This window comes from Vicia villosa, linkage group LG2 (genome assembly GCF_029867415.1).
Source record: "Vicia villosa cultivar HV-30 ecotype Madison, WI linkage group LG2, Vvil1.0, whole genome shotgun sequence".
Classification (NCBI taxonomy): domain Eukaryota; kingdom Viridiplantae; phylum Streptophyta; class Magnoliopsida; order Fabales; family Fabaceae; genus Vicia; species Vicia villosa.
The window spans coordinates 47,171,237-47,194,532 of NC_081181.1; positions in this window are offsets into that span (position 1 = coordinate 47,171,237).

Below are 23,296 nucleotides of genomic sequence, written 5' to 3' on the forward strand. Positions count from 1 at the left end.
TATTATTTTGTGTGCTTTCTCCTATTACCCTCCTTGTTTCATTTTTGATGTTGTCAAAGGGGGAGTATGAGAGTATGAGAGTACGGGGGAGCTTACGCATTAAAGTATGTGGGAGCTTATATCAGATTACATCATTCAACAAATGCTTATATCAGATTACATCATTCAACCAATGTTTGCCATCATCAAAAGGGGGAGTATGTAAGTGCAAGCATATACTCATCAGTAGTTTTTGATTCATGGCAAACATCTTCATTGAACAAACATCAAGCTACAAGTGAATGATATAAGGAAAAGCAAGATTTCAGCACTTTTGGACATCTTAGGTCGACTCAACACAAGCCTAGGTCGACCTAGAATACTACAACCAGCTTGTGGAAGAAATTGGTCCAGTTAGGTCGACCCATTCTGCCCCTAGGTCGACGCAAACTGAAGGAAGCAAAAAGGATCCACTTCTGCTCCATTTAGGTCAACTCAACCAACTGCCTAGGTCGACCTAAAACTGATGAAAATCACAAGAACCAAAGTCAGCTCATTTTAGGTCGACCTAGACATCAGGTCGACTCAATTGAAGACAATTATCAAATTGCTGAATTTGTTCCATTTAGGTCGACCCAAGCAATGGAGTAGGTCGACCTATCACCCCAAAATTTACCAAAATTTGTGTCTGTCTTTAGCCATCTCTGCTAGCACCTATATATATCATTTTCAGCTAATTATTGAAGTCAACACCAATAACTGAAAGATACACAAAGTCTTCTCATCTTCTATCTTCTTCTAAACTCCAACACAACTACACATAACAACTCTTGTGGTGAGGGTTTGTGATCAAGATTGATAACGTCCATGGAAAGGAATTGAAGGTTCCCAGTGGGTGAAGATTTGTGGGGTTATTGGTGAATAAAACCTGCGGATTTTGTCCTCCAAGATTGGTGAATTTTGGGGTTTTTTATCAAGAGGCGTAATCAACGATTCAGCTGAGTGTAGGAGTTGAAGAACAAGGGTTAAATCAATTCACAACACTGCAGAAAGGGAATCAACGACAAGCTCTTGGAAGATACTTAATCTGGATCAAGATCAAGGGGAGAAGATACAAAGAATTAACATATTCGGTTCGTCGTTATTGCTTTGTTATCTTCTTGTATAAACTCTTTTCAATCATAATGAAAGACATCCCAATTCCTGTTTGGAATTGGGGGCAGATGTAGTCGTAGCGAGGACGGTCAACGAACTGCCTGAACAAATATCGTGTTCGTTATCGCTTTTATCTTTTTGATTATGTTGTGCTTATTTCTGGTTAGAATCGCAAATTGATTAACGAATCAAAGTGTTAAACTTGTGTGATAAAATTCTGCAAACACATCACAAGTCAACACACATTGATCCACAACTCAATTTGAGTATTATACACCACGTGTTTGATATATTGCCTCTTTCGTTAATCAAAGTCATTAGAAACAAGCTTATCCAAGTTAAACACTTTAAACGATTTATCGTAACATAACTTGTTGATTCTCTAATAGTATTTCCATCTTCACATCATAATCAGTTTGTGGTTTAAAAACATATATGATCCTTCCCGTAGCGGTTCGGAATAGATGCGAGTCGATCCCTAAACGCTTTCGCCATATTTTTTAAGAAAAATCCGAATAAATACTGAAGTATCTATTCACCCCCCCTCTAGATACGTAAGCCAAGCGTCTAACAGTTTCTTCATCATCAAAAAGGGGGAGATTGTTAGAACAAGATTTGTTGCTGCAATAAGTCTCTATGTTTTGACGATAACAATACATATATTTTGTGTGTAACAATTTAGTTTCTAATAGTTTCTTGAGTGTTAAGATATTGTGTTCTAAGAGATTATGGATTGTTGTCCGTGAAGAATCATCAGAAACAAGCAAAGCGACTCAGAAACATCATTTGCATTTGATTCTGAAGAAACATCAATAGTTTTGAAGAATACTGAATGATCATCAGAAAGTGGAGTTACGGTGTGCTTCTCAAATAAGCTGTTGTTTTAGATGTCACAAATAATCAGAAGAAAGAACTCTGTTAGAGATTTTGCTCCAAGATCACAAATCAATGCATAAGAGTGAGATTTCAAGTTAAGTTCAGAAGCTGAGACTTGTTCATCATAAAAGTTATTGCTTCTAATTTGGAAGACAAAGTCAAGATTCTAAATACATCAAAGGTCAAGCCTTAGAAGATCATAATTATTTTCCAACAATGAAAGGACGTGTTTCTGAGAAGATCACATATCTGATAACTCTTAAAGGATTTTGATACGAAGACTGAACTGAAGACCAAGTGTTGAAAGACTTTGAAGACGTAGTTCTGAAGACTCTGAAGACTCAAGTTTATGAAGAAAAATGGTTCTGAAGACCAAGTGCTGAAGAATTGAAGATTCAAAAGCTTATCATCCTTCTTCCAACTCATGTTGTTAGCCTCTGAAGTTCAAGAAGAAAAGAAGATAACGTTATGAAGTACAATGTACAATGTACAAGGTACAGATGAACGTTTTGTTCCATTACCATAAAAGGAAGGACAAGGTGTACTATTTTACATAAGCTATTTTCCACCAATTCATAACAACGTATCAAGCTACAATACAAAGACGTACTGCATCTATGTTTGATTCTATCCGATGGGAACTAGTTGTTAGAAACTACAAAGACCTTCTTACCCTCCAACGTCTCTTTGGAGAAACTATAAAAAGAAGACCAAATCATCCTACAAGGTTGACGACAACTAAAAAGGTTATTGTTGCAATTATCATGATGCTAACTCTCATACTGTCATATTGGCTATTTGAAATTCTGATATCAAATATGTGATGTCGAATGAGATGTCACGACACAAATATCTGTTGATTAAACACTATGGAGCAAGACGATAACTGTAACGAAAAATAGTGCAGAAAAGTAAAAGACACAAGGAATTGTTTACCTAGTTTGGAAGAATCTTCCTACTCTGGGGGCTACCGATCCAGGGATGAAATCAATATACGATAGTATCAATTTGAAGTTAAAATCCTCTGTTTACAACTTCTCACTTAATCACTACCCTTCCTATGACTTCTACCTAAGACTCACCTAGGTATGAGGCCCTCCTCAAATCCCCTCAGCCACAACCAGTGACAAAAAACACAAACAATCAAAAGTAAAAGACACTCTTCCAAGACACATAATTCTCAATGCTTAAAAGCTTTTGAGAACTGACACTACACTCCTTGCTTAACAGCTTCAGAGATTAAACATTCAACACCTACTAGTTTGTGAATGAACAAACTTGGAACTTACTGCATAACCAAAATAAGGATTCCTAGAACCCTAAAAATACAAATATCAGTTCCACTTAAAACTAGGTTTAGGCCAGTCTATTTATAGAATTAGTATTGACTGAATTTAGCCTAAAACTGCAGCAAGGAGGCTGCACAAAGTCTGTTACTTGATCTCCAAGAAAATAGGTTTCCAATCGAAACTTTCCTAAATTGTCTCCAATTAAAGAAAGTGTGAAAACCAACAAATATCTCTGATTGAATCGATCTTGGATACACATAAGCTAACTGAATATTCCATAATATTCTGTAGCTAATAAAACGACTGATACACGTGACATATCAGCTCCAGCAAACACGATGTCATACCTGCCATGTTGTGACATCTTGTTCGACATGTTGAAATATGTATGATATGACATTTTATTCAACATGGTCCTGCTAGGCTGGTTTTACCAAATTGCTTGCCAATCTTAGAGAAACTACAATCTCCCCCTTTGGCACATTTTGGCTAAAAAAACTAAATAACCCTTGCATTAGAATAACATCAGCGGAAAAGAACAATGCAGAGTAACAGCTTCCCCTTGACACATGCACCTCCTGTATACTCAATTACTACTCCCCCTCTTTAGCCACAAGGTGACAAAGGTAGTAGAATAAAGCTTAAGCACCAGTTGTTTAAGCATTTTTTTCTTGGTGCTAGCAAAATTAAAAATATTCCGGGAATTTAACCCTTACAAAATCACAGACTAAAATAAAAAGAATCATAATGTGGATCCAGATAAAAACACATGACCAACAGTGACGCGTCAGCAACCACAACATAAGCTCCTTCTTCTTAAATGGTACCAGCAGCAGTTGTACCAAATTCAACATATGTAGCTCTTCCATTAGTAGATGCAACTCTTGAAGTAATTTCTATAATTCTTCATGAATACATACCCCAGGTCTTCTCTTGAGATGAGTATTATTAAGGTCTTTTAGAGGACTAATAGCAAGCCCGCTTTCAGTATTACCGTGCTCAAGAGTCACGATCTTAATCTTCCCAATATCTCTACTGAGATGATGCTCTATATCAATGTTCTTGATTATCCTAGATTGACTAGGATATTTGGAAGTAGTAAGGACACTCGAGTTGACGCATGACAATGTCATGACATTTAGAGGAGCATTATCCTTAGACACCATTTGTTGAGCACCAATAGCTTCATCCATAGGCAAAGTGACACAATTTTGCTTGTCACTTAGCCAGAGGACATTATTTTCCAAGAAACATACTTATTCAGAGGTATTGTTTCTATCAGCAGCATTGTCAGCCTGATCTTCATCACAACATTTTACCAGTTTAAAGTATGAATCATAAGAATATAGTGCGTCGCTTGTACTCAATACTGACTCTTAAATCACTTCGGCTTGATGGAGGTGGTTCATCTTGGGCCCTTCTTGACCTCTGCCACAACCACCAATTTCTGAAGCTATATCTGATCCGGTTGTGTGGTTGTCGTTTTTTTTACCTCCCCGTTTCACTTGGGAGGACGGCACGCTAGACCCTTCACGCGAAATTTGGAAGGAGAATGCGCCCGTGGTGGGATGAATTTTGTTTCAGTTCTTCCTACGATATCACACGAACTTTCTTATTGTCCTACGAGTAGGAAAGGGAAAAAAAGATCTCAACTAAACCCTAAGAGTTTGCTAAGTGTGGGGATTCACCTAGACTAGAAATTCTGGAGTCCGGGGGGTCGGTTATACATAGGGAAGAGATTAAGCACCCTACATATCTGTAGTACTCTACAGGAACCTTCTCTGTGTCTAAATGTGTCTGTGTTGCTAATGATTATTGGGAAAGTTTCTCCTTTGTATTAGGAGAAGGAATTGAATTGAATAAAAGAAAGAGAGACAGACAGACTGACTATTTTTGGTATTTTATTAGCTCGCTGAGATTCCTTGTGAACCTCATGCCTACATATCCCTAATGGAAGTCAGAGCTTAATGTAGTTTGGGGAACTAATTAATTATTAATTATTTTTGGGTGCCTTTCTTGAAGCTCAAGGTTGAAGCTTGAATTAAATCTCTGTTTACGGTAAAGAGACATGAATTTATCTTTACAGAGAGGTATTTCTACTATTCCACCACAAACATTAAAAGAGTGACAGAATAACTGAATTCATTTCATTCAAGAGGGGGACCTTACTTGTGTATGTGCAAGTATACCAGTCAAATGCCTCTTAAATGAAAGAAAAATGCTTATCCAAATTAGGGAAAGTTACCACATGTCTGGGTTTTACTGCCAGCTCATGCCTTTCAAAATCCTAAATGGGAGACTTGATTGAAATTGAAATAAAATGTAATGTTTGTTTGAATGTGGTAGAGTAGTAAAAATATCTCTCTATAGAGATAAGCTATGTCTATCTACTGTATAAAAGATTTGACTTTAGCTGGCTTGCATGAGGCCCAAGCTTGAGGCTTTTTGATTGATTTATTGACTTATTGAAATGATAACTCTACTGGAGAAAATTTAAACTAAGGAGTTTTTTGGTGTTCTGTACAAAGCCCAGAATTGAGGCTGACTCTAGCTAGAAAAAAATATTATTTTCTGCCTTGACCAAAGCCCAAGGTTGTGGCTGACTGAGTATGAATGACTCTAATAGGGAAAAGATCCTAGCTGTTAGGAATCTTTGACACATGAAGTATGGTTTATCTGCCTTGTACAAAGCCCAAGGTTGTGGCTACCTGAATGATGAAGGACTCACTGGGGAGACTCTATTATCTGCCTTGCACAATGCCCAAGGTTGAGGCTGACTATTAACAGGGGAGTTTTATTGTTTTGGTGCCTTGTATGAAGCCCAAGATTGAGGCTAACTATTTTTGTTGGGTTTGGACTCTACTGAAGGATTTATTTATTAAAAGACTGATTTTTTTTGGAAGCTAACCCTTTCCAGGGATTTTGACTCAGCTGGTGAGTTTATCTTTTGAAAAGAATGATTTTTGGAAGCTAACCCTTTCCAGGGGTTTTAACTGCTTATTGACTGAACTTGGAGGCTAACCCTTTCCAGGGGTTTTATTCTTTTAAACAGGTTTTTATTAATTGACTTTGGAGGCTAACCCTTTCCAGGGGTTTTATTCTTTTAAACAGGTTTTTATTAATTGACTTTGGAGGCTAACCCTTTCCAGGGGTTTTATTCTTTTAAACAGGTTTTTATTAATTGACTTTGGAGGCTAACCCTTTCCAGGGGTTTTTGTTAAAATGATGGCAGAAAGATTATCTAATGAGACTTCTTGTTTAAAGCCCAAGATGAAGGCTGACACTGACTGATGATAAACAAAACATGGATCCTAGACTCTGCTAAGGAAGATTAATGAAGATAAGGGTGACAGAGACTGTCCATGTCTCTCATTCCAAAAGGAGTGCTCAATGTAAAATTGAGACAAACTTAGCTTGTTTAAAGTCTGGTTTAAATTGGAAGAAACTCACTAGGGTAGGTTAAAAGGTAACTAAAGACCTGTTCCTATGTTTATAAGAAACCTGGTGGGTCCTTGTATACAAGCTCAAGAGGAAGCTGGAAATGCTTTTAAGAAGCCTGTGGGTCCTTGTACAAAGCCCAAGAGGAGGCTAATCGAGGGTCCTTGTTATAGCACAAGAGAAAGCTATGTGGTTTTGAACTTATTTTGGCTCTAAGCAAATGGGTAAGAGGTTTCACCGGGAATAATTCCTCTTGGGTGGATGTGTCCTATTTTTTTGGATTCTAAGGTTTTTGCCAAGATGTTTCACCGGGAATAATTCATCTTGGGGGTTTGAACTACAGATCTCTAATTAGGAAAGAGCCTTCACCGGGAAGACATTCTCAATCCTAGGCCATATTCCTATAATATATATATATATATATATATAGTTTAACTGTCCTAAGGTTTACACTCAGACGTAGTTCTTAAACAAATATATGCACAGTTTATATTTGACAGTAATTTAAACAAAGACTGTAAATTGGAAGCTTGTAAAGCCTAACCTGGATGGAGTGGAGGCCTTTGAAGAAGTATGTACAAAGCCTCACCAACAGTTGATGGATAACAGTTGAATATATATGATAAACAGTTAATGTTTTTTTTTGAAAACAGAAGAAGTGAAGATGGACATAGGTCACATAGATATCTGAAGAGTTTCACCGGGAATAATGCCCTTCAAATACCAGAAGAATGTTTTGAAAACAGAAAGAAGATTTTGTAAATATAGTTTTGAAAAACAAACTATGAAAAGAAAGAAGGTGTTGGGACTTACACTCTATTAGAGGCCCACTTAAAAATGATTTACTGTTTATGAGAAACAGTTGAAAATGATTGAAATGATATAAGGTTTTGTTGTTTGAAAACCTTAATCATCCGTTTAATTGGAGACTGAAAACAGTTTTGAACATTGACAAAAGTCAACTTAATTAAGGCAAAGATGAAATCTATACCTAATTAAGACCTAAATAATTAGGGTTTTATCATAAAATTATTCACAAAGTAATTAGGTTAAAACAAAATGAAAATATATATTTTCAAAGTATTTAAGAAAACACTTAAAACATACTATTTTAAACCTAATAAGAATATATGAAATAAATATTATTTTTATGATTTTTTTTGATAATTCACAAAATAGATATATTAAATGACAAGTGTGTAAAAAATGAAATTAAAATGAATTAATTTGATAGGTTAAATAATTGTTTAAAGTTGTAAAGAAATCAAATGGAAAAAGTGATAAAAAATATTGTTTTGTCACTACCAAGGCTTGAACCCACGCTCCCATGGTTACCACACAAAACAAAGCCAACTGAGCTACACGCTCAGTGTGACTAAAGAGGGATTCCAATTGGTTATATATAAAACACGCGCGTTAAAATGAAAAATAAAAACAAAAGGTCTGAGGGGGGGATCGGACCCCAGACCTAAGGCATGAGAAAGTGAGAGGCGCTTGTAACCAAGTGAGCTGAACGTTTTAATCGTTCAAAACACGCTTCCAATTGGTTATATTTTAAACTTGCTTCTGAGAATTCAAAAAAAACACGCGCAAAGCAACTTCATCTTCAACCTCACGATTTCAATTTCTGGAAATCCTATCTCCCTCAATTCTCAACAAAATTCAAAGATGTAAAGATGGATTTTGCTCGTTTTTGGACGAGGATCATGATGGTGTCCTTTAATTTCATTTATTCTAAGTGTAACATAAAATTCGCAAGCATGAACACTAAGAACCCTAAAACTGAAATTAAACATGAAATACTATATATGCATGATTTGATGCAATTGGTTGAGGGCTAATGATCTATGAAGGTGCAGAAACCAACTGGTAACTTCATTTTAAATTTATCATGCGTGAATCATAGAGTTTGAAGCTTTTGAAACTTACCTGAAAAATGAAGATTTGGCTCTGATCAAAGTGTGTTGCAGAGTTGTTGCAACGATCCAGATAGCTTCAGTGATCCTCCTGGAAGGTGTTGAGATGCTTAACTTGGACTGAAAGTGCCCAGAACCTCTTGCTCGACCCCAACTGCAACAGCTCCAAGTGAGAGGTGAAGATGATGATTCCCCACGTACAGAAGTGTTTCAGAGGTTTGGATCACCTCTAAATGACTCCCCTAAGGTGTTTGAATACTTAATTCCAAAGGAAGAGCTCTGGTTTGAAGAATCCGAGTCTTCTTGCCAAAGAACCTTTGAAAACCTTAAGTATGAAGAAAGAAGAGAGAAAGCAAGAATTCTGTTGCTTTGGTGTGTTTTTTGAATGAGAAAGACCCCTCTATTTATAGGCAAATGGTTCAGAGCAGTTGAACATAGCAAGCTTGCTTAGTGAAGTGAGTTTGGTTTCTTAGCCATGAAGAAATTTTGAAAATATCCCAAATGCAATGATGTATTTTCGGGCTAGCTTCCCCAACCATTGATCTTGTATGATCTTAAGGAACATTTCTGATGCAGAGGAGAGTTCTAATTGGCTTAGAGCAAGATTCCTTGATGATTCACCATTTGCCATAAATTCAAAAATGCAATCATTACATAATCACATGCCTTTGTTTTTGGGAATCTTCTTCAATCCTTATGCAATGATGGAAATTGATGTATGGCATGCTTGCAGATGTATTAGAGGTCGTGTAGCATCACTTAGTGAAGCTAATTGCACAAAATTGCAAAGTTCCAATTTGTACATGACCTATAATTTCACCTTATGAGGCCAACTTTGAACAAGCATAACTCCTAGCTCAAAATGAATTTGGAGAAGGTTGAGCACAATTTGGAAAGCCCTAAACATCTAATTCAAATCATTAGTTTGGGGTTTCTTCAGAATCATTTGGGAAAATTGTGAAAAATGTGCCCAAAGTTGGATGAAAACTAGGTTAAAAACACTTAGAATTTTTTTTATGTTTTTATAACCTAAAGCTTGAAAATTCCAAATCTCTTAAATGGTTGATCTTTTGAAAAAAGTTCCTATGTAAGATGTTTTTTTATTTTGCAAGATCTACAACTTTCATGTTGGAAGTTTTTTGAGTTGTGTAGGTGAAATTTTGAGTTCCCACAATGCCCTCAAAAACCCTAATTCCCGACTTTTTGCTCCTTGATGATTCTTCTTGAATTTCTTTGGTCAAATGACTTTAATATCCATATATTGATGATATTGATCTTTGAAAGTCATGGTTTGACCAAAAATCTTAAAAGTCAAAGGTGATCCCATACAGTTGACTTTTTCCAGATAAAGTGAGATTTTGGACTTTTGTGTGGAATTAAGATCTTCTCCTCAAATGAGTGATGTAAATGGGTTATATTGAGGTAGTAGAGGTTCTTGAATCATGTCTTGAGTTTTGGATCCATGCCCTGATTAAAAGTCAACTATCCAGATGAATTAGGTTAAAAAACCCTAATTGTCGACCAGATGAAATTGGTGACTGTGGATCTTGAATTGAGGTGTGATGTCCAGTGGATCTTATTGTATGGATCATTTGAAGATGATTGAAGTCTTTAATAGATGTCTTGGAGATTTTTAGGGTTTCCCAAAGGTGATCCCTGATTTCAGTCCTTGATAGGCTCAAAAACCCTAGTCCGGTGACCTGAGTAAACCTGTACTCAGATGACTGGGTGTCTAATCAATCATAGGTGAATATAAAAGTGAAGCTTTTGAGTCCTATGATTGTGTTAGAGACCAATCCTTCTATTGATTGATCCTTTGCCTGAGTTTTCTTGTCTTTGAACATCCATGATTAAATGCCAGATGAAGAAGTGACTGCTCTGGGTACTTGCTTTGACCTGATGAAAATCCTGAAGATATGTCATCTCAGGGGGGTCAAAAATTAGGGTATGACAGGTTTAAGTAAAATATAGAAGCCTCCTAGTCACGCTTTGATGCAGATTCTGATAAACACTTACTCCTTCTTCATCTTTAGAACATTTATGGTGAATGGAGATAGGAATTCCTCGATGACTTGTACTCTCCAAACTAAGTCTCCACACAATGTTCTTTGCACAATTGCTATGACAAAGAAGAATTGAGTCTTCCATCTGTTTAACTCGCACTCCTAGAGATTGAGTCACTTTTTCCACAAGACTCATATTGGACCCCAATTGCATCTGTTTGACAAGATGTTGGATCATTCCATCCGACATCCCTTTGATACCCGTACTATCCATACATACCCGGGCATAGTTTCCCAAGCTTTTCATGACACAGAGAGCTTTGTCAGTTCCATTCTCTCCATATCCATGACTGACTTGTGGTTCTGGTAACATCATATACCACACCCTTGGCTCTTTGTTTGTGTCATACACACTCATTCTTATCTTGAATGTGAGCTCAAGCATTGATAGATTACTGATATAGACCTCTTCACTTTGGTACTCACCTAGACAATCACTCTGGACATTAAGACCCGCTCCAACTTTGGAGGCAATGTCTTACTTACATATGACGTGCACCTTATCATGTCTTGGGACCAAATTCCATGTCTTATTCTTCTTGTACTAACTGAGTTCAGCTTCCATACCATTAACCCAGGACTCATTAGTCACGACTTTATTCACATAATTTGAGACACAATTGGGACTTGAAGAAACTTCCCTTGATCTGGGGGCATCTCCCTAACTAGGAACATTTAACTTCTGTTCTTGAGGATGATCCTTTTGCATTATGGGAACTAGTTCTCTGGCACCTATATGAGTTTCTTCAGCTTCAGTATTTGTACTAGATTCTCCAATGCCGGTGTCGGATGTTGAGACATCTTCAGCTGTACTCAGTTCAGTTGGGGCTGCAGTTGTCTCAAAAGTGTTTTCTTTTCTGATAGAGTCACTGATGATCATATCTGTAAAGTCCGTTGTCCCCTTGGACCTAGTTAGGTCACAGTTCTCTCCTTTTTGGACCTTGCGAAATATGACTTTGTATTCCTCAGACTTCTTCCTGATAGAACTCATAACCTTGGTCTTAGGGAGGTTATCATACACGATGTTTGAATCCTCCTCTCCTCTAGACCCTTCAACCTTCATAAACCTGGACTTTTTCCCATACATAGCATGGCCCAGGTCACGAGATATAGATTTCACACATGTTCCATGGATGGGAACTTTCTTTGTCTTCGGATGAGTATTATAGTGTCTCCCGTGATGTGAAAACATGTGTTTAGGATATCCAATTAATTTGTATCATGAATACTTTGAATGACCAAACTTGTCATAGTGATCATATTTCAAGTATTTATGATGAGGGCTGTCGTACCTTTTCTGTGATATCTTCAGATGTTGGGACACAAGTCTTGACATCTTCTGCTTCTGCCTTCGAGGGACCTCCTTAACCTCCATCATAGCTTGGCTTCTAGAGTCAAGATTTTTGGTCTTCTCAGTATCTTTTTGACTAGGATGATTTCCATCTTTCATAGTGGTACTGGTACTTGACCTCCTTATCACTTGAGTCATGGTGTGTTGGTTTGAGTTTAAAACCACGTCTTCTTTAATATCCTCAATGATTGACAAAAGCTTCTCTTTCTCATTGAGCCCTAGACCACTCCTGTCTCCTGTCATTCTTCCCACTTGAGGACTTTCATCAAGCGAGTCAGATCCATTATTAAGAATTCTTACAGACTTTTGAACCTTGTCAAGTTCAAACTTTAGGGAGATCACTTCTTCTTCCAGTCCAGAGATAATCCTCAGATGTTCCTTCTTTTCTGCATTCAGTTGGGATAACAGACCTTTTGTTTCTCCCCTTCTTGACACACTTTAGCACTTCTGAGACATAATTCTCTTATGATGCAGTTAGTTCATCATGATTTGGTTCATCATCACCAGAGTTTCCATCGGATGTACACATGCTTGTTAAAGTATTTACATGTTTGACAGATTTTTCTTCAAGATCACTTTCAGAGTCTTCTTCGGACCAAGTTACAAATAGGCCCTTCTTCTGTCTCTTAAGGTATGTAGGACACTTAGTTCTAATGTGTCCAAAACCTTCACATTCATAACATTGTATTCCCTTTTCTTGAGAGGACTTTTCTTCAGCTTTCCTTCTTCCCGCATCAATTGAATTGTGAATACCATATGAGATGTTTTGGACATTTGATATTGGGTTCATGCCCATATGCTTTATCATCCTGTTAAATTGTCTCCCAAGCAGTACTATAGCATTGGATATTCCTTCATTTGAACCCAGATCACATTCCTCCTTTCCATCTTCGGTGTTGGCTACAAAAGCTATGCATTTGTTCTCCTTATCAGCTCTATCATTGATGCTCAACTCAAATGTCTAAAGAGATCCTACTAGATCATCCAAACTCATCCAGTTAATGTCTTGAGATTCTTCGATGGCAGTCACCTTCATGTCAAATCTCTTGGGAAGGGACCTGAGCATCTTTTTCACCAGTTTCTCTTCTGGGATCTTTTCTTCTAACACACTAGACGCATTAGCTATCTCAAGAATATTCATATGAAATTCGTGAATACTTTTATTATCCTTCATCCTCAGATTCTCAAATTGAGTGATTAGTAGCTGGAGTCTTGACATCTTCACTTTAAATGTGCCTTCATGAGCAGTTTTAAGAATTTCCCATGCATCCTTGGCTACTACACATGTGTTCACCAACCTGAAGGTGTTCTTGTCAATTCCATTTAATATGGCATTCAAGGCTTTGGAATTTCCAAGAGCTAGTTCATCATCTTCTTTGTCCCAGTCTTCTTCAGGCTTTAGCTCAGTAGTGGGTTATTTATCTGCTCCCACAATGACAGGATGCTTCCAACCTTTCAAAATTGCCTTCCAAGCCCTACTGTCTAAGGATTTCAAGAAGGCCACCATACGGGGTTACTAGTAATCATAATTGCTTCCATCCAGAACAGGTGGTCTGTTCATAAATCCTCCTTCCTTTTCCATAGTACCAGAAAGTATCTTCCCTAAATCTCACCCAGATGCAGAGCAGGATGCCTACTCTAATACCAATTGAAATATGTATGATATGACATTTTATTCAACATGTTCATGCTAGGTTGGTTTTACCAAAATGCATGCCAATCTTAGAGAAACTACACTGTTGTCATTGAAATTGTTAGTTGTTGCTTGGCTTGATTGTAATTCAACCAACACAGATGAAGAAAAATCAACATATACGGAAAAAGAAAAAATATTCAAAAGCCATTGATTAAGAAGCATCTATCAAAAGAGAAGCTAAAGCTCATGCCAATTCAAAATGCTATTGGGCCAATTAGTTGATGCTAATGCCTTAAGTTGATATGCTGAAGCTAATTTATCAAAAGATGAAGAATGAAGATGTTAGAACAAGATTTGGTTCTACAATACATATCTGAGTTTTGATAATAACAATATGTATGAACAATTTTATTATTGTTATGCTAACGTTTGTTATTGTTGAGTACTTAACAAACAGGTTTGATTTTGATGAGAAGGCGTGGCCAAAACATCAAAAGTCATCAGGTTATGTTTCTGCGCTACAAAGTTCTGATGATTTAGCAACTTCATAAGCAGAAGCATCTGAAATCATCACTCTGATAGATGTTCTGAAGAAACCAGTTCTAAAGACCAAGTGATGAAAGACTCTGAAGACGTGGTTCTGAAGACTCTGAAGACTTGAAGCTTTGAAGACTCAAGTTTCTTAAGACAAAAGGATTCTGAAGACCAAGTGCTGAAGACTCTAAAGACACGATTCTGAAGACTCTGAAGACTTGAAGTTCTGAAGAGTTCAATGTTCATTTTTTTTCTTCCAACTCATGTTGAAAGCCTCTGAAGTTCAAGAAGAAAAATTTAAATTTACACTGTAATACGGAAGTATAAGGTACAGACGAATGTTTCTCTCCACTCCAAGAAAAAGGACGGGTGCGTACTATATTGTCTACCACTACAAGCAAGCTGCCAACATTATGCAAGATTCAGAATTTTTCCTCCAACGGTTATATTTCTCTATTGGCTATAAAAGGGCTTGAAGACTCAAAGAAGAAGCTAAGGAACTTCAACGAAAAACACTCACTATGTATAGATTGTCAATAGCTTCACTTTCTTTTAGTAATAGATTTGAAAAAGGGAGTTTACATCCTACTTGTGTAAAAGCACTTATATTGTAAACAAACCTGTAATCAAAGGTTGTTTGATCGTTCCTTGAGAGACCGAGTGAAGGTCAGCTATCTCAAAAAGTCTAGGGCTAGAGAATCTTAGAAGTTGTTAGTCACAGGAGTTGCCTGTGCAGTTGTCAGTCACAGGAGTTGCCTATGCAGGTGTTAGTCACAGGAGTTGCCTGTGCAGGTTGTTAGTCACAGGGTTGTCTTTGCAACGTTAGTCACCGGCAGTTGGCCGGTGCGATTGTAATCGGTTTGGTTATAATGGATTAAATCCTCGCTTGAGAGAGGAAAAATCACCTCGGTAGGGTGGACTATATTAGCTTGAGAGTTCTCAAGTGAACCAGTATAAAAATACTGAGTTCTTTCCTTCTTGCATCTTTTTGTTACTATCCATAATAAAGAACCTGTAGTTTCAAGAAAGGGGAATGGTTTTATAAAAAGCTATGTCTTTTAAAAACCCTATTCAAACCCCCCTTTCTAGTGATTTTCACACCTTCAGAAGATTCTACAAGATGCTACTAAACTCTAATCTTATACATCTTGATAGAAATTAGAAGAAGCAAGGAGTTGTTGTTCATGACTTGCTCAACAAAGAAGATGATGAAGAAGAACACTACAAGATGCTATTCAACATATAAATGATATACATCTTTGTAGAACAATGTAATGAACATAAGAGCTGTTGCTCAAATTATGTTATTGGTTTAGAATTCTTCATGTAAATTTTTTTAACATAAGAGTTGTTGCTCATAATTATGTTAAACAATATGTGCTTAATTTGTTGTGTAATATGCTTAAGAAAAGTAATCATGTAAACACAAATTTTATCAACAGTATGTTGATGGTTCCTTGAGAGATTGAGTTAAGATCAGAAGCTCAAGAAGACAACGACAGTGTGTCATTGTGGAAATCCTCTTAGAAGACCGAGTGAAGGTCAAAACTCTAATGGGGTAAATGAACGTTATATCTGTCGAGATCACTGAACGGTTCATTTCCTGATGCTTAGTCCCCTGCGGTTGCTTGTGCATTGTGGTTAGTCTCTTGCGGGTGGTTGTGCATTGTTGTTAGTCATTCGCGGTTGCTTGTGCATTGTTTTTAGTCACTTGCGAATGCTTGTGCATTGTATTGTGAGTCACCGGCGGTTGCCCATGCAGTTGTAATTAGTTTTGTTATAGTGGATTAATGAGAAATCAACCGAGTCGGGACAATTTAGCGCTATGTTAAGCAATCGTAAGTGGACTTATGTAGAAGTCACACCTATATGAAGCCGATCAATAGCAATTTATGTGTCATAAATGTTAGAGGAATGATACAAAATCATCCTCCTAAAATATATTAGACGATGTGACGGATCTAGAAGGGGGGTTGAATAGATTTCTTGTTTTAATTTTAGCGCTTTTTAAATTTCAAACGAAATCACCCCGGATTTGAACTCGTCTACGAACAATCCGTTATTGGAAAACCATATTTGCTAAACTGAGTGATCAATGAAAAGTGAATCAATGCTTTTGCTTTATCAATTAGCTTACTTATGTAACTTTAGTTCTTATTACTACCAATGAACTATTTCAAAATTACGACAATAATTTGTGTGTTGGTTATTTTGTCAAACACTTGGTGTGCAAAATTTCACCAAATTCTAACAACACACAACAACACAAATTATGCTAAGTGAAAGGAAAGTACGATGAAGAAAAACAACACTCGATTTGTTTAGGTAGTTCCCCTTGCTGTCCTCGTGTAGGGTACATTTGCCCCTAATTCTAAACTTAGAATTAGGATATATGATATTGAATTGCAAAGTGTTTACAAGAGAAGAACAGTTACCAACACACAATTTTACAATTGCAGAAAAATGATTAATTACTCTTCTCTCCCCTTGATTCGAGTTGCACTAAATGTGTCACCGATCTTTGATAAACCTCTAGTTGTAGCTACCTTGTTGAGAACCCAAATTGTTTCTCAAACCATCTGCTCACCTGATTTGATCCCAAGATCGTGACCCCAATTCTTCTTTCTATATCCTTCGATTGTTGCTACCTTGTTGAGCGAACCCATGATTCCTCAATCCCTTAAGCACGGCTGAATATTGATGAAGCTAAGAATTGTCAAAAAACCCAAAATCCCAATGATCTTGGAGGACAAAACGCTAAGGTTTTATTCAAGAAAAACCCACAATCCCTTAACCCGAACAAGATCGCAATCTTCTACTATCGGGCATTATCAACACATGCTCCTCACCTAGATTGACAAAAACTATTGTGTAGTTGTCAATGGATGAGAGAGAGGTTGAAGATGATAAGAGCCTTGTGTATCTATTTCACTTTTCTTGTTGTAACCAAATAAAAGAACCAATCAAACTTATATATGTTATCCAAAGCCAAAGCAACAAGCGAAAAGCAAAAATCTGGTTTTCTGAGCGACAGGTCGACGTGAGCAGTTGAGGGGGTCGACCTGATCATACCCGAGACTGTTATGACAGAAAATCTACAAGCTATGCGTCGACCTATGGGTCGACCTGAGCAAACCCGAGGCTTTCCCAAATTAGTATGCGTCGACCTAAACAGGGCCACTACGCCAAATTTGTCTTTTAGCAGCGCATCTACGAAAGCGCTTTTAGGAAAAGCGCTGCTATAGGGCTCGGTAAAAACAAAATTAAAAAAGAAGAGGAAAAAGCGCTAGTAAAGGGGGGTATGAAACCGCTTTTGGAAAGCGCTGATATACAGAGGGGTATGAAAGCGCTTTAGTAAAAGCGCTGGTAAAGGGGGGGTATGAAAGCGCTTTAGCAAAAGCGCTGCTATAGTGGGGGGTATGAGAGCGCTTTAGCAAAAGCGCTGGTATAGGGGGTATGAGAGCGCTTTACTGAAAGCGCTGAGGTAGCCCTTTTCAAATTAAATTTTTTAAACAAAATAACAAAAATTGTACGCGTTCTTTGCCTCTCTCAGAACTCTATTTTCACAAACATACACTTTCTTCTCCGACGAACTCAGAGCCCTAGCCTCCGTCCTCTGTCGTCGTCGCCGTTCTATTGCTCCGATACTAAAACCCTATTATCACTGTCGCCATTCTTCCATCAGATAACGAAACCCTATTATCGCCGTCGCCGCCTCGCTCCGACCCTCTCTCTTTTCGTCTCTGCAATTCCGTCTGTTGCTACTCCGGCCGTCTCTGCTTCTTCTTTTCAAGCTTCCCCTCACAAACGCCATTCTCCAACTCCTTGTAAATTCCATAACATTGAAATTATATTTATTCATTTCAACTGAATAACAATGTTGTGGTTTGATTCTGGTTTGATGCTGGTTTGATGCTGGTTTTATCCATCAGACACTATAATCTGTGAGTATAATATGTTTGATTTCTGGTTTGATGCTGAGAGATTACTATGTCGTTATGCTGCCGACAGTCGATATGTTGTGAAAATACTTTGATACACTCTCCTGAAAATTATATATATATATGAACATGATTTTAGTGTTTATTCATATGTTTTTTATAGTTGAAATTATGTTTTTATCTTTGATACATATCTATAAAAGATTTTTCTTTCCTTAGATTCGGTTCACCTGATTCTTATAATTGTTGGGTTGATAAACTATCTATGGAATTTGTTGAATTAGTAATTGCCTGGTATTAGTTTCTTGAGGTGAATCTTTCCTTTGATTTGTCAATGAAAGTTCGGTCTCTGATATCTCAGTTTTCTGTGTAATGTCATTTGCCTTTAGTTGGTTCCTCCCATTAATCTCTAACTTAGTTGTCTGATATATTAATCCCCTGGTGTGTTGATTTAGAAAATCTGTATTCATGTTCTAAGGTTTATGAATGTTCAATGTTTTCATCTAAAGTATGCTTCTTATGATTTCATGTGCATCCTCCATTAAAAGGCTCCGGTTGTTATAAGTAATCTAGTAATTTTGATAAATGAAATGTTTTGATTAGGAATTGTAAAATTCATACACGGCAGCAACACTTTTCTAATCTTTGAGAACTTATTAAATTTCTTGACATAGCTTAGTAGTTGTTATAAATTGTTAGAAATTGTGTCTAATATGTCATGTCTAATTAGTTTCAATTCAAATTGAATTGTTATTGTAATATTCTTATATAATTTCAATATGTGTTAAGATAAGATTCAATAGCCTCTTCTTGTTCAATTAGTTACGTGAATAATTAGTGTTTTTGTTTAGCTTACTTAACAATAAAACCATGATTTACTATCGTTGTTGTGGCTGCCCGAATACTAATAGCATGATAAAACCATGAGTTAATTCTTGTTTTGCCCCCTTTTAAACTTAATTGGAATATACCATGAACTTGTTGGTTTTTAAGCTATGGAGTATGACCTCATTTTTATGTATACTCACATTAATGCACTACTTATGCTCAATAAATACACATGTAAAAATGCTTGTCTATCCATGTCATTTTATACTCTTCAATTAAGTTTTTTATTTTATATTTTTCAGGAATATCTTTGCTAGATAGGGGTTACTTGTGAAGAGTGAAAGTTTGATCGTTTTCAAGAATCTTACATTGTGTGGGTCTAGAAGTTGCTTACTACTATACAGGTAATTAATTGTTCTCTCTCGCCAAAGTAATATGTTGCGTTTTATTGCTTCGGATTCATTCCGTGTATCCTTTGCGTTTTGACAGAAACGCATTATACCGTTATGTGCCTTAATAATTAGTTGTTTTTGTTTAGCTTAATTAAGACATGAGTGATAGATTCTAAACTGTGTTAATGTTTTAATGTATTGAAGTTTTAACATGAGTGATAGATTCTAAACTGTTTTAATATTGTTTTAATAGATAGATATAAGAGAGGTTTATGTTATAATATATTTGTGGTAGACTAGAGAGGTTGCATGTTAAATCTAATAGTTCTATAACATAATTTTTCCCTACCAGCCTGTGGCTTATTTTCTTTGATTCCAGACTAAAAACAGAACAAAACACTAACAATTGAACTGCCATGTCCCTTTGTGTCATTCTCATTGGTGTAGTGTAATACTCATTATTCCGACATGTGGAATATTCTCTGATTTTTAAGTGATGAACTTACTAACTTTGTAACTTTTAGATTATATTAAGTAATACTCATTATTCCGACATGTGGAATATTCTTGATGTCAATTTCGTTAATCGTTAAGTGATGAACTTACTAACTTTGTGAATTGAATTCGCTATAGGGGTTACTTGTGAAGAGTGAAAGTTTGATTGTTTTTGTTTAGCTTAATTAAGACATGGATAAGACATGGATGAATTCAAACCGATTGTCGAAAGAGTACGAGAAAGGGGTATGGGAATTCGTTAAGTTTGCGGTTGCGCACTCCAAAGACCCAATTCGAATGGCGTGTCCTTGCATGGGTTGCTGTTATGGGGGTAAGGTTGACGGGAATCAGTTGGCATCGCATTTACTACGGTTTGGAATTGATAGAAGTTATACAGTTTGGAGTTTGCATGGTGAGAAAAGTAACGGGAATGTTGAGTCGAGGTGTAATACGAAGTATGCTTCAAACGACGATTGCACAGACACATACGATTATGATCGAGTCGAAGAGATTGCAGAAGCGCTTGAAGAAGATCTTGAGGATTGTCCCAAAATGTTCGAGAGGTTGGTAAGCGATGCAGAGAAACCGTTGTATGATGGTTGTTCAAAATTCACAAGATTGCCTGCGGTGTTAAAGTTGTACAACTTAAAGGCGGACAATGGATGGTCGGATAAAAGTTTCACAGAGTTATTAGCCCTTATGAAAGATATGTTACCAGAGGATAATGTTTTTCCCAATCGAACGTATGAAGCCAAAAAGATGTTGTCCTCTATTGGCATGAGCTATGATAAGATACATGCATGTCCAAACGATTGCGTTTTGTTTTGAAACGAGTATGCAGCATTGAATGAGTGTCCTAAATGCGGTGCCCCTCGATATAAGAAAAAGTTGTCTCCGGCCAAAGTCTTATGGTATTTTCCTATAATTCCGAGATTTAGACGCATGTATCATAGTGAAACCGATTCAAGACACTTGACTTGGCATGCAGATGAAAGAATTATTGATGGAAAGTTGCGACATCCGGCAGACTCACCACAGTGGATGAAAGTTAATAGTGAATATCCTGAATTTGGAAAAGAAGCAAGAAACCTTCGCTTGTCATTGTCTACTGATGGAATGAACCCGCATGGTATTCAAAGTATCTCGCATAGCACATGGCCTGTGATTCTTATGATTTATAACCTACCTCCGTGGCTATGTATGAAACGTAAGTACATGATGTTATCTATGCTAATTTCTGGGCCTAAACAACCAGGGAATGACATAGACATATACTTGGCACCCTTAATCGAAGATTTAAAGTTTTTGTGGGAGAACGGTGTGGAGGTTTACGATGAGTATAGGAAAGAAAGTTTCAACTTGAGGGCGATGTTGTTTGAACAATTAATGATTTTCTAGCATACGGAAATCTATTCGGGTACAGCAGTAAAGGTCAAAAAGCGTGTCCTGTTTGTGAAGATGAAACCGATACGACACAATTGGATCTTTGTCAGAAGAATTTCTTTCTCGGCCATCGTAGATTCTTAAATTCTAATCATCACTACCGTGGGTGGAGAAAAGCATCAATGGAAAGGCCGAACAACGTACAGCCCCGCCTTTTTTGACAGGTGATCAAATTTTTGAAAAGGTGAAAGATGTGAGCACTCAGTTTGGCAAACCTTTTGCACATTCACTTGTCAAGGGTGGGTGGAAGAAGAAGTCAATTTTTTTTGAACTTCCATATTGGAAGTCGTTGTACGTAAGACATTTCCTCGATGTTATTCATATTGAAAAAAATGTATTTGACAGCGTTATAGGTACGTTACTCAATATACAAGGAAAGTCTAAGGATGGCCTTAACATAAGGAAGGACATGGTAAACATGGGAATAAGAACTGAATTGGGACCCGTAACGAAAGGAAGACGAACATATCTGTCACCTGATGTTTACACTCTATCTAGAAAGGAGAAGAAAATATTGTGTAAGTTCCTCAGTGAAGTTAAAGTTCCAGAAGGCTACTCTTCAGATATTAGAAGACTTGTGTCTATGAAAGACCTCAAGTTAAAGATTTTGAAGATGCATGATTGCCATGTTATAATGGAACATTTTTTACCAATAGGTATACGTTCTATTCTGCCAGAAAAAGTAAGAAGCGCAATAACTAAACTGTGTTTTTTCTTCAGGTCAATTTGCAGTAAGGTGATCGATCCCGCGATCTTACCAACATTGCAAAAAGAGATAGTTGTTACTTTATGTGATCTTGAAATGTATTTTCCTCCCTCGTTTTTTGACATAATGGTTCATCTAGTCGTTCATCTTGTGAAAGAGACACAATTGTGCGGACCAGCTAATATGAGATGAATGTACCCTGCTGAACGTTATATGAAAATATTAAAAGGGTACGTGAAAAATAGAAGTCGACCAGAGGGTTGTATTGCCGAACGATACATTGTTGAAGAATCGGTTGAGTTTTGTATTGATTTTCTGTCAAATGTTCAATCAATTGGACTCCCCAAATCTCATATTGTTGAAAAAAAGAAGGAAAAAGGCTAATTGGAAATAAAGTTGTGACAGTATCAATGGTCGAGCGGGATCAAGCGCACTTGTCTGTTCTGCACAATGAGATTGAGGTTGAGCCGTATGTTGAAATGCACAAGGTTGTTCTCCGAGATTTAAATCCGAATAGAAATGAGAATTGGATAGTACGAGAGCACAATCGAAGTTTCATACCGTGGTTTAGGGAATATATTTATTCAAAGTATCGTTCATATCCTGCTTCAGTAACAGAAAGGTTGAGATGTTTAGCCTATGGTCCAAGTATAATTGTGTTTTCTTATAGCGCATACGCAATTAATTGATACACATTTTATACCAAAGAACAGGATGACAAAAGTACTATGCAAAATAGTGGTGTTACCTTGGTAGCTGAAGCAATGCACATATCAAGTACGAATGACTTAAATCCGAAATTTGCAAATTTGTCATATTTTGGGGTTATCGAGCGCATTTTGGTGTTTGATTACGCGAAGTTTCATATTCTTGTATTTGGTTGCAAGTGGGTTGAAAATAATAATGGCATACAAATGGATAAGTCAGGAATTTTGCAAGTGGATCTCAATAGGGTGGGGTACAAAGATGAGCCTTTCATTCTAGCCTCTCAAGCTAAATAAGTGTTCTATGTCAATGATCCGACAAGTACGAAATGGTCTATAGTGCTTTTATCTAACAAAATAGTTGATGAAAACATTGGAGATCAAGGTGATATTGGTGTTGGCATTGAATCTTGTACAAGAAACGATCAAAATGAGAATGAATCGTTTTCAAGAAATGATCATAATGAGGGTATTTGGATCAATCCAACCGTCCGCGTTGTTAAGAGACGCGTAGGACACAATCCTACCAAGAAAAGAAAGAGACGTTAGT